This window comes from Geotrypetes seraphini, chromosome 2, assembly GCF_902459505.1.
Source record: "Geotrypetes seraphini chromosome 2, aGeoSer1.1, whole genome shotgun sequence".
NCBI lineage: Eukaryota > Metazoa > Chordata > Amphibia > Gymnophiona > Dermophiidae > Geotrypetes > Geotrypetes seraphini.
The window spans coordinates 44,356,824-44,372,025 of record NC_047085.1 but is presented as its reverse complement, the minus strand read 5'-3'; positions in this window follow the sequence as shown (position 1 = coordinate 44,372,025).

The window sequence follows — 15,202 nt, the reverse complement described above, 5'->3', positions numbered from 1 at the left end:
GCAATCTCCTGTGGGTGGGGCCTTAAGCATATGGGCCGGGTTGGGCCAACATTTTTTGAGGTACGGAGAAGGGGGTGGGGTGTGGGTGTCGTGGGGTCGTGGGGGGGTCATGGGGCAGCGGGGGGGGGGGGGTTGGGGGTCCGGGGCGGTCGTTGGGGGGGTTGCGTCGAGGGCAGTTGGGCTTGGGATCCTTCCTGCCTGTATGTTAGTGGGGGGTGGGGGTTAGAGGGGGTCATGGGCCAGGAGGGCTTGGGCTCCCTCCTGGCTGGATCGTGTGGTGGGGAGAGGGGGGGGGAGATCGCCGGGCCAGGAGGGCTTGGGTTCCCTCTTTGGATTGGGCCCAGGGGGCAGGTATGGGGATTGTGGAGCAAGAGGGCTTGGGCTCCCTCTTACCCCATTGAGTCAGGGAAGGTCGGGGTGCTGCGGGGGTAAGAGGGCTTGTGCTCCCTCTTTCCCTGATGTTGTCGGTGGGGGTTGGGGATCGCGGGGCAATTGGGCTTGGGCTCCCTCTTGCCCCATCGAGTTGGGGAAGGTCGGGGTGCCACGGGGTAAGAGGGCTTGGGCTCCCTCTTTCCCCGATGTTGTCGGTGGGGGTTGGGGATCACGGGGCAATTGGGCTTGGGCTCCCTCTTGCCCCATCGAGTTGGGGAAGGTCGGGGTGCCACGGGGCAAGAGGGCTTGGGCTCCCTCTTGCCTCGATGTCATCGGTGGGGGTTGGGGATTGCGGGGCAAAAGGGCTTGGGCTCCCTCTTGTCCCGATGTCGTGGGGGGGTGGGGTGGATTCTGTAACCGGTGTTGCTTTTGACAGATACCGGTTACAGAATCCTGCTTTTAGGCGAAGGACTGGTTCCTCCTTCGCCTAAAAGCCCTTGTTTTGGACCTTTGGGGCTTAGTCTTTTTTTAGGTTGATTATATGGTATAAGTTTAGACATAGTGGTGGTCTGGGCGTTTAAACAGCTGAACGTAGAGGCAGGCCATTATAAAAAAAAAACCTCCTTTTGGACGTTTTTTTGATAATGGACATTTTCCCTGCTTCTACTTTCAACGTTTAAGGCCTTAGGCCAAAAGGGGACTTAGACGTTTGCTTTTTTTTATTATTGCCCCTCCACAGCTTTTAAATTAGGGCTGTACACCAATTACATTTTTTAATTGTGCTTAAAAATTTTTTAATCACATGATTAGTCAATGACCCAAAAAATAGACTTGGAAAAAATGATGATGGTATTGTTTCAAAGAACTTCTAAACAAAGACATCTCTAGAGTATATTTGTTAGAAAATAAACTGGGGGAGATGTAATCCTCTGAGAGGATGGTGGGACAGAGGGATGAAGCAAGAAAGATCAAGGCTCAAATATAGACCGAGACCCCCCATTTATGGGCCATTTTTTTGGCACCAAAATCTTGGTTTATTTTCAAGTATATACGGTACTTGGCACCTACGTTTTAGACACCATTTATAGAATCGGGCCCTTAATAGATAACTATCCCCCTCTTTTACTAAGGTGCGCTAACCGATTTAACGCGCGATAATCGAATTACTAACATGTACGCGTTTGCGATTAGCGTGTGCTAAATCAGTTTGCATGTGCTAAATTGGTTAGCGCACCTTAGTAAAAGAGGGGATATAAGTGGAACATATATTTGGGCAGAGCATGGGGGCCATGAGTTGACATGCACAACTTATAGAATATATCTTAAGAACATAAAATTAATAAAGATTTATTTAAAAAAAAAAAAAATATTGCCATACTGGGACAGACTGAAGGTCCATCAAGCCCAGTATCCTGTTTCCAACACTGGCCAACCCAGGTCCCAAGCACCTAGCTAGATCCCAAGTATTAAACAGATTTTATGCTGCTTATCCTAGGAATAAGCATTGGATATCCCCAAGCCATCTCAATAATGGCCTATGGACTTCTCTTTTAGGAAATTATCCAAACCTTTTTAAAACCCTGCTAAGCTGATTTCACCACATTCTCCGGCAACGAGTTCCAGAGCTTAATTACACGTTGTGTGAAGAAATATTTTTTTCCGGTTTGTTTTAAATCTACTGCTTAGTAGCTTCATCAGTTGCCCCCTAGTCCTAGTATTTTTGGAAAGAGTAAACAAGACATTCACATCTACCCTTTCCACTCCTCTCAGTTGTGTGCATTAAATGATGCTCTTAGGTGCACCAATTTATGCCAGCCATTGACTTGTGCTAAGTGTGCTTGATTATGCTTATACATACCAACATGGTTTTGCACTAATATTATAGAACTGGTGCTAAGTATGCCTCATTATGGTGCCATAGTACACACAAAATAGAGGCAAATGTGCACAACAACCAAGAAACAGATTAGTCCAAATAGAAGACGTTTGATTTATTAGCAACAAAATCTTGACGTGGCCACGTTTCGCCCCCAGGCTGCAGCAGGCGTAAAAACTACAGGGGAAATTTGACACACCACCCCTGCTAGTCAGCACTTCCAAACCACAGAGCAAATCAAGGGAGAGGTCAAGATTTGCTGCTAGTCTGAAGGAAGACTCACTATGGGGGTTATATCTTGGCATTTGTTATATACGCTAATAAAAATATTGAACTAAAAAAAAAAAAAAAAAAAAAGAATTGCTCTCTTAGGAGGGAATTCTAAAAATAATGCTTAGAGGGGTTCTTTTACCAATTTAACACACGCTAATCGATTTAACATGTGTTAAGTGCTAAGGCGCCCATTATATTCTGTGGGCACCTTAGCATTTAGCGTGCGCTAATCTTTAGCGCGCCTTATTAAAAGGACCCCAAAATTAGCACCTATTCCGTACATAACTTTGGGAGACAGAATTATCCCTGTTGAAACCTAGTATAAATGCTGGCACCCAAATTAGGTACCCTGAATGCCCCTGAAACACCCATGGCCACACCGCCTTTTGAGTTACACACTAGTATAAGTGCCGTGTCTTATAGAATCATCGAATGCAATAACTTCAGAGAAGAGAAATCTCATAACCTGCTTTGCAGAAAGCTCAAAACAGGCCTCAGCAGTGCCACTGTTGACATCAATCTTTTTTTTTCAAATAGACCGATGCACCATCATCGTCATTGGCCAGTTTCTATATTATTTCTATCGTGGCATACAACCCTTTACTTCCTCAAAAGACTTTCATTGTTATGATTTATTATTAGCATTTTAAAGAACCAATACGCATCGTTTATTTTGCGCTAATTAGATTAGCGCACCTTAGTAAAAGAGGGCCTATGTTTCGCTTAAAGCTTTATCAAGGAATCCTCTTTCAGAGCCATCACCATCATCCTTGCCTCTGTTTTCTTACAAAGATCTTATAGCCTAGTAGAGGGGAGACATGATCGAAACATTTAAGTACCTCACAGGACGTATCGAAGTGGAAGATGATATTTTCTTTCTCAAGGGACCCTCGGCCACAAGAGGGCACCCGCTCAAACTCAGGGGCGGAAAATTTCATGGCGACACCAGAAAGTATTTCTTCACAGAGAGAGTGGTTGATCATTGGAACAAGCTTCCAGTGCAGGTGATCGAGGCAGACAGCGTGCCAGACTTTAAGAATAAATGGGATACCCATGTGGGATCCCTACGAGGGTCAAGATAAGGAAATTGGGTCATTAGGGCATAGACAGGGGGTGGGTAAGCAGAGTGGGCAGACTTGATGGGCTGTAGCCCTTTTCTGCCGTCATCTTCTATGTTTCTATGTTTCTATGTTTAGTATGCCGCCGGATGCATGTGCAAATATTAACGAATGCCAATTAATTTCAATATCTCGTAATAGGTTGTTAACCAGCTAATGTGTATGTCAGGAGCTCATCCAGATTTTGGCACTTAAACCATGGCACTAAAAAATAGAATCCGGACGTTAAAATGCTTTCTGCTTAGACCCCTTTCAGGTCCTGACATGAAGAAAACATATAAATCTGTCATTCTTAAATTATAAATGGGAATTCTTGATTGCAAGGAGGCATCTGACAATCTAATAATTATTATCACGCTTTAGAAAATATAGACAGCATTTGATTGTGAATCCATGGAAACTGGCAAAACACAATACGCATTTTTATTACTGGGAAAGAACATGTATTTCATGAGTAAATATGTATTAAAATTAATGCCAATAAACAAAAGCAAATAAAAGGAGAATATAAACTGTCTTTTATTGGACTAATGCTAGCTTTAAATGAGCTAAGTCCCTTTTCCTCTGCTCAGGAAAGCGAGTCCAAAAATGTACTGTTAATCCAATAAAAAGATATTACTTTACACTGCTTTTCATTTGTTTTCATTTTATTAACCCTTCTTTGCATACATTCAGGGCAACATCACTGTTTTATCCATGAGGGAATGTATTGTTACTTAAAGTTAAGAAAAACCACAAGGTTCTCATGGGGTTTTTGAGGGATTCCAGCCTCTGGTTGCAGAGTGTAAAGTGCAGATTTTACATGATGGCAACCGCTCCAGATGACTTGTGATGCTAGAAGTGTGTTTCAGAGAAGGCCGTGAAATGAGTTCTCCTTGGCGCTGTCATTCTTGTATGCATGTTCATGGAAAACGCCAGAGGAAAAAATTGGTTCTAGCATCGGGCTGACACTCCTCATCCCCACTTTCTCATTTTAACAAACAATAATGAAGCTGTATTGAAAACAAATGTTGTGGATCTAGCAGTCAGCCATGTCTAATAAAACCATGCATAAGTTCTATAGATCTCATTGATGGTAGTAGAGTGTTAGCAGCTGCCATCGTATTTTATCGTTTTATGTCTCTTGATGTAACATTTAGGGGGGGAATAGGCATGAGAGCCACAGATCATATAAATGTCAGGTGACTCAGAAGTCTTTTGAATAAATCTGTTAAAGACGGTAGGGCAATTCCAGAAAAAAAAAAAAAAAGATCCGCCCAACATTTGGGGAGTTGGTCATGCATAGAGATGAAATAAACAAGCCAGAAAACATGGTTGAATAGTAAATAAATGCATATGAGCCAGACATTTTAACCCTAAGCTCTTTGGATGCTGCCAAACAAAAGCAAACTAGTCGTGATTCATAAAACCCGTATGGGTAATGTGGGAGTTGACACTTTCTCAAGGATCTTTGAGGAAAGCCAATGTTCCAAGGTCTTCCGGGGAGAAATGAAACAGCTGTGTAAGGCACAGTGGGTCAAATTCTCCAAACAGCTTCCCAAAATTAGGTGGCAGTATGCATCCTAACACCGTCTAATGAACCAATCAGGAAGCAAGATTTTTTTTTAAAAATTGCAGGCACCATTCTTAAGCAGCTGCTTTGTGTCTACGGAGCTGCATAGGGATGCCTAAGGCCAGCGTGGGCGTGGTTTGCACCGGAAGTGGCCTTAGGCATCCGTAGGTGTCCCTTTGCGCCTCAGTAGGCGTGAGACTGGCGCCTGAAAAGCAGGCCTTTAAAATGCTGGCCTACATTTAAGGCACTTATGTAAATATAAGATATGATTCTGGACGTGGTGATTGATACGCTGCAGGTGCCCATTTTCCAGGCCCCTGCCGCGGTAGGCGCCGCTTCCAGAATCAATTACAGTGTGCGTTAATTTGTTGGCAGTGTAACCCTGTTCCCACTATCACAGTTCATGGTCACTGGCTAAGCTCCTTAGAGCAGCCACTGGGACCAGGAGTACAAAACAGTATCTTATTTGTCAAGCTGGGTGCAGGCCGGGGCCGGGCTCTTTCCCAGTAGACCTGAGTGTTTCTTACCTCAGTTACTGGTCAAATAAATGAGTCATATGACAACAATGGTGGTTTTAAACAAATGTCAATTTTACCATAACAGATATACTTACCAAATCCAAAATATATTCAAAGTCACTGGAGCAAATATAGGTTCACATCAAAATCCCAAAAGGTTTCAAATCTGTTCCCTCCTGGTAAAAAGTTGCTAGTTAGAGAGATCCACCTTTCTTTTCTCAATTGGTAAACCACTTAGAGTCTCACTCTCATTCCTCAGTCCAGGGCCACTTGCGCTCCGACATGCTGCTACGATCTGCTTAGACACCTGCCCACCGGTAGGTGGCCAATCCAACACAATCTCCCAATAGAGTGCTGATAACCAAACTGGAATGCCCCTGTACACTATGGGGCTCATAATTGAAAGAGAAAAACGTCCAAAAACCGGCCTAAGTCGGCACTTGGACGATCATCGGTCAAAAACGTTCAAGTGCCGATAATAAAACCGGGTTTTGGACGTATTTATAAATGATCTAGGCCTTCATAGTGCCGCTGAATGACCATAGCTAAACAGGGTGTGTCAGGAGGAATGTCGAGGGCGGGATTTGGGCGGGACATGGGCAGGCTTAGACTTAGTCGTACTGTATGTACAACCGAAGGTTATACAGCACAGGATCGACGGAACTTAGACGTTGTGACTTAGATCATTCAAAACATGGTCTAAGTAACAAAAACCCATCTAAAGTGACCAGATAAGCACTGCAAACACATAATACAGACCCCCACACACTACTCCAGTGATCACCGACCCCCCTACCCCCATAAAAATATTAATCACAACTTGAAAATTGTGCCTCCAGAACATCATCACCTGGTAGCCTGGCATAAGAAAAGCCTAGTCGTGTTGAACAGAGGTGTCTTAAAACGTCTTGGGGGTGGGTTAGGGACTTATGGAGAGGAAGACCCATGCCCTTAAGCCCCTATAATCACTGCATTGATATTGAAACATGTGCACTCCCCTATACACCCCAAAACCCTTTTTTACTGGCATATAAGTGGCTCCTGCAGCCATAAGGGCTATTGGGGTGGTAGATAAGTGGGTCTAGGGGATTCTGGAGGTGGTTTGGGGGGTTCACCATGACCTATAAGAGAGCTGTAGTGAAATGAAGATATGGCACCCTTTTTGTGAAGTTCACAGCAGTGCCCTGTAAGGTACCCCACTATTTAGATGCCATGTCTGGGTGTTCAGTCCATCACTTTGCAGACCCCTCCCACGCCTAGAACAGGGCTTGTTCTAGGCGTTTTTGACTTGGACGAAAAGTTGGACGAAAATGTGGTATAAAGATGGATGATTTAGCGACTTGGACGATCAGATCAGTAGGACGTATACTTAGACGATTTTCGAAACAAAAAAAAAAATTTGGACGTATTTTTCAAAAATGTGTCCTAAGCTGTTTTTTACTTTGGATGACTTGCGACTTAGACGAAAATGGACTTAGACGTTCTTTTCAATTATGACCCTCCACGGGCTTTGGTGGGGGTTAGAAAACCAAAACCCCAGCATCTTTCCTGCTCAGTCTATTTATTCCCCCTCAACCTCCCCTCCCTGGTTAGGGTTTTAAATAAACAGCCCTTCCCCTTCCTCAGGTCCTTCCTAAAGAAAGTACAAATACAGTGCTCCCGTGAATCTCTAAAAACCGCGAATACGGTTTTTCATGGGGGAGCCTGCATGTCAAAGCAGCTCCTGATTGGATAAGGCCCGACTTCATGCAGAGCGAACCGCGAGTGATTTCCTGCACTCGCGGTGCTCCGGCTGCTCTCTCCTGCCTCTCCTGCTGCCCTCTCCTTGTCGGCGGTTCGCGGTCCAAAAATACTGCGAATGACCGGGACCGCGAACTGCCAACCGCGAACAACTGGGGGAACACTGTATATCTGAGGGTGTCAAATTATAAAAGCTAGATTAAATCATATGGGCTTATTTTCGGCCTGGGTTTGGAGCCACATGCAGCTAAAGTGCAGTACTTTTGCTAAGTTTCTACAGATGACTTATCAAAATTATTGTGCAAAGGGAAAAATATAATGTTAAGCACTCAGTTGATGTGATATGCTGATATGCAAAAACATATTCAGCGGTGTAGCAAGGGCGAGAGGTGTTTGGGGTGGTGGCACCCCTTCCCTTCCCAACCCCCTTCCCTTCCTCCATATGTCTTTAATTTTCACAGCGCGAGCAGCATGACAGACTTTCTGCCCGCATCATGCCAGCTCTCTCTCTCTCTCTGACGTCACTTCCTAGACGCAGGACCGAGAAGCGACGTCAGAGAGAGCCGACACTGATGTGGGCAGCAAGTTCGTAATACTGTTCGCGCCTGGAAAAAAAAAATAGAGGTATGAGGGAAGGGGTGCATGCGTACGGCAGGGGGGGCAGGAAGGAGCAGGGGGGAGGAGAGGAGGATAGGTGCCGGTGCCCCCACCAAGACAGTGGCCAGGGCAGACTGCCCCCCCCCTTACTACACCACTGAATATACCGCGTTTCCCCGAAAATAAGACAGTGTCATATTAATTTTGGGTCCAAAAAATGCATTAGGGCTTATTTTCGGGGGATGTCTTATTTTTTTTTCATGTACATGATCATCTCTCCCTTCCTCTCTTCCATCCCAATTCTTTCTCTTTCCTTTCTCCTCTCCCCCCCCCCATGTACAGCATCTTTCCTCCCCTGTCACCCATCTTTCTATCCCTCCCTCCCGTCCCCCCTGTGCAGCAGAACCCCACTGACCCTCCCACTGTGGCGCGGAAGAGGGAAAACCCCAGTGGGGAAGATCATGAAGCTGCTGGTTTAGGAGGCCTCGGAGTGGAGGTATGTCAGGTCTCACCGGGGTGGGGGGTTGCTGAATTGAAGAGTCCAATTTTTTTCAGCGAATCGGGCAGCACTAGGTGTCAGGGATGGAGTTGGAGAGTGTCGATCTTAACTAGGGCTTATTTTGGGGGTAGGGCTTATATTGGGAGCATCTTTGAAAATTATGCTAGGACTTATTGTTGGGATAGGTCTTATATCGGGGAAACAGGGTGTTATAGAACCACACAAAAACCATTTCAGGCCTTCACTACCTTTTCTGTGAAAAAGTATTTTCTGCGGTTAAGTGAGCATGAATACAATGCAATGCACTGACCAGCTGAGACCTACAAATTGTCACTGGAAAATGTATTAGAGATTTGCATTTGAAATGTAGATGTGAGCTGGCCTGCTGCGAGAAAGATCCTTTTCTACTGTTGTATTATGTAATTAAGAGGGGAAGTTCTCATGCTGTGTTAACAGCTCTAACCCATATTATGAGCCCCGTAACACATATTAAAGGACACTAATGTAGATTCCAAGGCAGTTAAATCATAATGAGATGTAAAACATGCAAATGTGTGTAAACCAGCTTATTGCTATTTAAATTCTATAGTTATGGCTGGAAAAATTAACCCCAGCCAAAAAAGATGGGTTTATTTTACCATTCCTGTAATATCAGGCCATAAAGCTAGCTTGATGCACTCAAGTTGCAACTTAATAGTGTGACTATAGCATAATTAAGATGGCCCTCTAACTGCTCAATAACAAACCCCCTCCTGAGGCCCTCCTCCAATAAGCATGCCCCCACCCTGAATAACTCCATCCTGAATCCTCGCACAAATCAATTGTCCCATGGAAGTCCTCCCCCATCACCAGAATTACCCTCCCCCAAATAGAAACCTCACTCCTAGAGCTACCAGATTTCCTCTTTAAAAAAAAAAAAAAAAGAGGACACATGGCCCTGCCTTGCTCCGCCCACCCAGCTCCGACCCATTCCGCCACTGGTCCTGCCCCATTCTGCCCCCAGCCCTCACCTCCACCTCCTTTCTCCTTTCCCGAGCTCCAGGCCGCATCTAGAGGGCCTCCATGCATATGTGTGATGTTATGTCAACGTCCACGCATGCAGAGTCCCTCCTCGGGGCCTTCCAAAACCTGGACAAACTGCCGACAAATATCTTTCTGCTTGAGGCCATGACACCAGTAACACATCACAACATTCATTCCTGGCCTTGGTTACACACGCAGAACACAGATAAACCCTATGCAAATACAGGACCACAAACTAAGGCCCAGATTCACTAACTTGCCCAATCGGGCCCGAATTCAGGAAAGAAAAATATGCAGATGGGGGTGATCGGAGGAATGCCTCCATCTGCCTGCACGGATCGCTGTTGTGCGATCTGTGTGCATGCGGCCGCATGCCCGTCGGAGCCACAGTCTTTTTTAAAAAAAACTTTTTACTGGACCTCTGGGCCGGCTTTTTTATTTTTCTTTTACCTGTGATTTTAACCTGTCTTTCAACTTTCTGACCTTATATTTGAATTTCTTTGCTGACCCAATAGATTTGTCTGTGTACACAGTTGGCTACTAGAATCAACTTTTTAAGATCACTTGTTTCAAATTTTACAATTTTGTTGATACTGGAAAATAGCTACTATAACTTTTACAGATCAAACTTCAAAACTGGATCAAGACTGTCCAATCAGCACTCGTTTTTTCTGACCAATCAGAAGGCTGCTTTTGTCAGCCAATCATAATCCAGACATCTAGGTAACAGGGCAGCTATACAACGTGTGGGCTTTTTGGGATTCGTACACTTTCTGCATCAGCCATGAACATGACTCAGAACCTGATGTTGGAGGAGCGTGTTCATGTGCCAGTGATGAGCACGCAAGGATTTTCGTGCTGCCTGATCGCCAGCAAAGTTGGCTGCGCTCACAGCACGATAGACAAGGTTGTATAAAAAAAGGTTCAGTGGTAGATAAGCCTCAGTCAGGTCATCATACCAATACTGTGCACTTCAACGTATGTCATTGACCATTCACAAGTTGAACTCACCTCAGCTACTGGTTAGATGAGTGTCATGCCAGTGTCAGCTCATCAACAGTTCAGCAGTGCCTGTAGTTTGGTCTGCAAGGCTTCAAGGCACACAACAAGCCACTGATAAGAACATAAGAAGTTGCCCCCGCTGAGTCAGACCAGAGGTCCATATTGCTCAGCGGTCCGCTCCCACGGCGGCCCATCAGGCCTAGTGCCTGAACAGTGATCCCTGATTAATTTTATAACTTACCTCTAATCCCATCCCTATAATCTACCTCTACTCCTCTCTGTACCCCTCAATCCCTTTGTCTTCCAAGTACCTATCTTTGTCTTCCAAGCTTCTTTGAACCCCTGTAGCATCCTCCTGTTTATCACATCCTCCGGTAGCGCGTTCCATGTATCCACCACCCTCTGTGTGAAAAAGAACTTCCTAGCGTTTGTTCTAAACTTCTCCCCTTTCAGTTTCTCTGAGTGCCCCCTTGTACTTGTTGATCCCCTTAATTTGAAAAATCTGTCCCTGTCTATTTTTTCTATGCCCTTCATGATCTTGAAGGTTTCTATCATGTCTCCTCTAAGTCTCCGCTTTTCCAGGGAGAAAAGCTCTAGCCTTTTCAGTCTGTCAGTATATGAGAGGTCCTCCATACCCTTTATTAGCTTAGTTGCTCTTCTTTGAACTCTCTCAAGTACCTCCAAGTCCTTCTTGAGGTACGGCGACCAGAATTGAACACAGTACTGATTGATGTCCAAAGGTGCAACTGGATTAAGTGGGCATGGGAGCACTCAAGTTAGACATCTGAAATGTGGGAAAAGGTGCTTTTCAGTGTTGAAAGAACCTTCTGCCTGTTTGGTAACCAGGCCCACACCTACGGGAGGAAGTTTCCTGGTTCAAGCCTGAGTGCCACAACCTTATTGTGAAGCATCCTTTGAAGGTCATGGTCTGGGGCTGCATGTCTGCCAGTGGCGTTGGATGGTTGCACATTTTCGATGGAATGTTTATGGTGCCATCAGCTCAGCAGCTGTTTCCTGGCCAGTTCCCGTTCCAAGGTGAGAGCACACCTTGCCGTCGCTCCAAACAGGTGCTCCCAATGGAAGCGTCAGAACAACATCTGGTCAATCGACTGGCCTGCCCAATCTCCAGATTTGAAACTAATTGAGAATTTATGGCGCACGGTAGCCTGGGAGATATCCAAGAGACTTTCAGCATTAAAACGTGAGTCGATTGAGTCACTTACTCATTTCGGCCTGGAACCATGTTATCACCCATTATCACCTCATCAAACTGGTTCAGTCCATGCTGACGTGGTGCAGACAGGTGATCAAGAACAGAGGGTGACCCGCTAAATACTGAGCCATCACTGACACACATAATGGCCTATTTCAAGGCCACTTATATGAATATGACGGCTAGATGACGCACATATGTACTTTTTTGTTGACCAGCGAAGTACATTGCTAGATTTACGCAGAAAAACAATTACAATGGCAACTTTAACAAACAAACTCAGAAATTTAAAGTCATGCAAGAATAAAAAGTTGATTCTAACAGCCAAATGTGTCTGTATATGGCCATTTGGTTGAGGATGGGCTGGGGAAGGCTTCAATGGCTGGGAGGGTGTAGATGGGCTGGAGTAAGTCTTAACAGAGATTTCGGCAGTTGGAACCCAAGCACAGTACCGGGTAAAGCTTTGGATTCTTGCCCAAAAATAGCTAAGAAGAAAAAATTAAAAAATATAAATTGAATCAGGTTGGGCAGACTGGATGAACCATTCTGGTCTTTATCTGCCGTCATCTACTATGTTACTATGTTACTATAATGCATCCCTTATAATGTGGTACACAGAGAAATCAATTGGGTCAACGACAAAAAATAAAATTAAATTAAAGGGTAGAAAGATGAAAGAATACAAAATTCACAAGTGATTCCAGACTTTTGCGCATCACTATAAATAATGATTGAGTAGGGGGGAGGGGAGAGGGCAAATGGCTCAGAATGCTAGTCATAACCCTACCCACCTTACTGGATAAAATTTAAATAAGCCCATCAATCTCATCATCTACTATATTACTATGTAAAATATGTGCTATTAGGAGACATTTTTACAAAAAACAAGAAAGGATGCCAATACCATATCATCAATACCATACATCCAAAAATCAACCCAGCACTACATACAGTATAACATACAGTTGATATACAAAATAGGAGAAACGACCTCAGTGTCTAATAGGGGTGTTTTTATCAAAAATGCAATTTCCCATTTAGACAAACCTATCTCAAAATCCCAACTTTGAGACAGGAAGACACATCCTCAGTCAAAAACTCCAAGACAAGTAGAAAAATATATATTTCTTATTGCAGCTATCTTATAAATATATCAAAATATCATCACACTTATCTGAAAATGTAGTCTTCGTAGTGCTGGGCTTCAGAAGCAAGAAAAACCTGCAAAGTGGAGCATAAGCATGGTGCATAGTGTCTATTAAATCTCCACCGACTGCACACTACTGTATCCATGACATCCTGTTTCAAGTTTCAAGTTTTATTTTGATTTGATAAATCGCTTATTCAAATTACTAAGCGAGATACAGCAAAATAAAATAAACATACATTTTGACATACTTTTTAAAATTGACAATAATGGTTTAGACAGCCCTATCAGCGCACGTTTTTGTTCAGCAGAAACTTGTCTAACTTTGTCTTGAATCCTTGGAGAGTGTTTTCCCCTATAACAGCCTCTGGAAGAGCGTTCCAGCTTTCTACCACTCTCTGGGTGAAGAAGAAACGTAAGGAAGTTCTTCTTCACCCAGAGAGTGGTAGAAAGCTGGAACACTCTTCCAGAGGCTGTTATAGGGGAAAACACTCTCCAAGGATTCAAGACAAAGTTAGACAAGTTTCTGCTGAACAAGAACGTGCGCTGGTAGGGCTGGTCTCAGTTGGGGTGCTGGTCTTGGACCAGAGGGCCGCCAGGTGAGCGGACTGCTGGGCATGATGGACCACTGGTCTGACTCAGCAGTGGCAATTCTTATGTTCTTATGTAAGTTTACAAACTAATTGATACACAAGGAATGGAGGGGTAAAGTTACAATTCAATGCTTAGAAATGAAGACAGAGCCATGGAGAAACATAGGAGAGGGAATAGTATAAACCTGAAAGGTAACCACTTTGTCATTTAAGGGAAATTTAAAGATTAAAAGCATCTTAAAAAGGAAGCTTTTTAATTTTTTTTTTAAAATGGCTAAGATCTTTTTCCTCTCTAATGTATTGGGGCAAAGTATTCCAAAGTTGGGGGGGGGGCCATCACTGAAAACATGTCATGTCTTCTAGTACCGATGACTTTCAAAGAAGGAACTTCTAAAAGCTTTTGACCAGTAGATCGAAAGGAACGTGATGTATTATAAGGAATAAACAAACCAAAACTGCAGATATGTACAACGATGTAGGCGAATTTTATTGTGACAAGCAAACTATATATTAAAATCTTTTTACCAAACAGGGGACCCAACACGGTCCGTGTTTCGGACAACCTTCATCAGGGGTCCATGGTAGATAAAGGAAAAAACATATTTCACAACAAATATTGAAAAAGATAATATAAAACCAAACAGATGATGTGTCATGCCGAGAGTCTCTGCAAATAGTAAAAATCGCTAGAGTGAATAAGGAATAAGCATTCTATTGATAAATTGGGGTTCATTGGAAGACAAAGTTTTAAACATTAAGAATAATATTTTGAAGGTAATACAGTGAGCCAGTGTGAATTGATTAGAAAAGGGGTAACATGGTCATATTTTTTACCATTATGAATAAGTTTGACAGCTGTGTTTTGTATTATTTGAAGACACTTTTTTTCCGTTGTGTAATGTTTGCTAATAATGAGTTACAGTAATCAAGTTTAGCAATGACTAGAGAGTGGATTAGAATGTTTATTGATTTTGGCTCGAGAAATTTAGAGATTGAACAAATCATGCGTAATCTATAGAAACAAAATTTGACGGTGTTACTTATGTGTTCATGATAGGAGAGCTTATCATCGATGATGACACCTTAATGAAGTTACTAAATCCAGATGTATGTTATTTAGAGTAAAAGGGATACTCAAACTGTTTTAGATTGTACGCTCTTTCGAGCATGGACTGTTTTCTTCTTCTTTGTGACTCTGTGCAGCGCTGCGTGCGTCTGGTAGCGTTATAGAAATAATTAATAGTAGTAGGGCTGCCTGCTAGAGAATGATACGGGGACAAATTTGTCCCCGTTCCCGCAGGAACTCAATTTTCCCGTCCCGTCCCAGTGAGTTTTGTTGCTGCCCCTGTCCCTCTCCCCTTCCTGCAAGCTCTGCCTTCACCTCACAAGCTTCGGACACTTATTATTTTAAAGTGTTTGAGGCTTGTGCAGATGAGGACGGAGCTTAGGCACTGGTGGAATGAGGCATTATGACATCACAATCTGAGCTCTAGAATGTTGCTGCTTAGGATTTTAAAGTGTTTGAGGCTTGTGCAGATGAGGACGGAGCTTAGGCATTGGTGGAATGATGCATTATGACATCACAATCTGAGCTCTAGAATGTTGCTACTTAGGATTTTAAAATGTTTGAGGCTTGTGCAGATGAGGACGGAGCTTAGGCACTGGTGGAATGAGGCATT